Here is a 2,731-nt window from a genome sequence, read left to right as displayed (position 1 = left end):
ATTCCTTGTGTGGGATGCCAGAATGTTGTGCTCGTACCTTGGTGGTTGAGCAATGTCGGGAGATATCCATCTTGTCGTGATTAAGGACCGAGTTGATGTGTCATCTTGCCTAATTCCACCATCGTGCAACCACTCGACCGTTGTATGGGCAACGGCTTAGCATAAATCCCACTAGCTGAATTGTTAGTCCTCAGGGGTGCTGGTGAGCAACGGGAGCCCATGGAAAAGGAGTGAGAACTTGGTGACTTAGGTCCCGGTTACGGTCTCGTGGACGAGCTGTGAACCCCTTGGGTGCTTCCGCGAGGGCTAGCCAGGCTTAGCTAAGGTGGGTAATGGCTTTGTTAGGATCCGCACCGGCACTAAGGTGATCGTGCAGCGGTACCCTACTTGTGGGAAAAGTGTACAACCTCTGCAGAGTTAAAACCTATCCGGGTAGCCGTGTCCACGGCATTGGACGAGTTACGGCTTGGTCACATAACTAGTACTTGGGCATGGATGTCACGTGTGGGTGTGTGTGTGTTGGATTTTGGAAGAGTCCGGCAGTGGTGCCGTGCGCTATGGCGGACGGGGAGTCCGATAGCGATAAAAACTTGGATCCTTTGTGTAGGATCAACCCCACTCCTTGCTCAGTTACTAAAACAAAGTTTTACAAAAATTTATTTGAAAACGAGCCTATGCATGTGTTAAAATTTAGCTTTATTGCAATTAAACTCTAGCCTATCCTTGTTGTATCCTGTACATATATTTGTTTGTATTCCCCTCCGTGGATGGGGTTGGACTTGTTGAGTACGTTCGTACTCACCCTTGCTTCGTTGCTACAGAGGAGGACCCGGACTTCATCGCTGAGGACCTTGAGTAGAGCTTGTGTCCGCACCCAACGCTGCCTGTGGTGCTGGCCTTTCCAAGATGCTGCTGCTGCCGTGTAGTCCCGAGTGTTGTCTTTTGGCAGTCGCTTGGTTAGCCGCTGTTCTTTATTTACTTCTTATCGCTGCGTGGCTTTCACGCCCACTCCCTCGGGAGTTGTACGGTAACTGAATTATCTGTCGAATAAATGTGATATCAGCCTCCTGGGATTGATATTTGTAGCACATTTAGTCTCTACTTATGTGGGGACGCTTCAAACATGCTATTAAATGATCTATTGTCTATGATGAACCGATCTAAAGCTAACTAACGCAAATTGAACGGCAAGACAAAAGAACAGATACATATCAGCCGATGCAAGCTTAATCAAGGCGGGATAACTGGTGAATACCGTAGATCGAGACAGAAGCGATGGGCCGTAAGTCAAAGTTCCAGGATACTCGATAACTGGTAGAAGAAACTAGACGAAACCATAGCGATGCGTCCAGTGGTTAAAGCCTAGAACACCTGGTGACGGAACTTGCAGCTCACCGAAGATCGAGGTCGATGCAGCCCAGCTTGCTAGAAGGAACTCGTCGAGAAGCTACAATACTCCTACTCCTAATGCAATGGTATGATGCCGAAAAGGTAAAAGTAAAGATAAATGTGTTGTATATTGATCGTGTGATAAAAATTACAATGGCCAGGACCCTTTATATTTATAGGACGGATGGCCTTTGACGCACCACGTATAAGGCAAGCCATGTACATAATCTTTTCTAATCAAAACTCTATCTCTAACTAATCCAACTCTATCTCTAATCAAGCTTATCCTAACCAACTCTATCTCCAGAATATTTTATTCAATTCTTGCGGCGTGCGTTGATTTCCTTTTCTTGCTTTTCTTTCTTCATCCTTATTTAGGAGATTTCATTATTTTTTTGCATCATCGGCCGATACCTTCCTTTTAGAGCACATTTCTAAATTTTGGTGTAAACACAGGCCCCCCAGTTTCGAAGTATGAAGGCTTCATGTTCCAAAACTAATTATAGAAGTCCGATGATTCGGTGTCAACACAGGCCCCCCAGTTTCGGAGTATGAAGGCTTCATGTTCTGAAACTGATCATAGAAGTCCGATGATTCGGTATCTTTAGAGCCAATGACGTCTGGTTGCAATATTCAAAGCACCATCGACTCCTCTTGAAATATAAAGAATTCCATGACTCCTCTTGAAATATAAAGAACTCCATCAACTTGATGTCTTGATCCTACTCTGAGCCAATGAATCCGCTGGCAATGGAAACAAAAGATCAAGCTTTGGTTGTCAACACAAGGATATTTACAACTACCTTAACTTGTAATAATGTATATACAAATGGTATGTATACACAACAAGTATATACTGTAGCAAGGTCTATAGGCACACATGACAGCATATAAGCCTATACTCCGACAGCAAGGGTACATGACTAGCATACGAGCATATAAGTTGAGCATATCAATAGAGCAAGGGTATTAGACTAACTCATGCATATAAGAACTAAGCATAACACTATATGAAGAAGATAAATAACTTGAATAGCATAAAGTCTCTCTAGGAAATAATGATACAAGAGACATACGCTTAACTCCAAGTGGACTTGGAACCTTGAGCAGAGCTACTCCAGCCTATCTCCATAAACTTGGAAACTAAAGAGGGAGAGAGTGCTTTAACTTGTGGTGTGTGTTGGAATGGAGAGCACACCCCTCTATTTATACGTCCATAGAGGTGGTTTACAGGAGGAATATTTGGGGGAATCTCCTCTAATCGATGCAGGGACACCATGAACCACCACCACGCGCCAGCTGGGGATGAAGGGAGCTAGAGATGATTCAACCGAACCCCTCG

Source organism: Setaria viridis, chromosome 6 (genome assembly GCF_005286985.2).
Source record: "Setaria viridis chromosome 6, Setaria_viridis_v4.0, whole genome shotgun sequence".
Classification (NCBI taxonomy): Eukaryota; Viridiplantae; Streptophyta; class Magnoliopsida; order Poales; family Poaceae; genus Setaria; species Setaria viridis.
Note: the sequence above shows the minus strand (reverse complement) of the source record.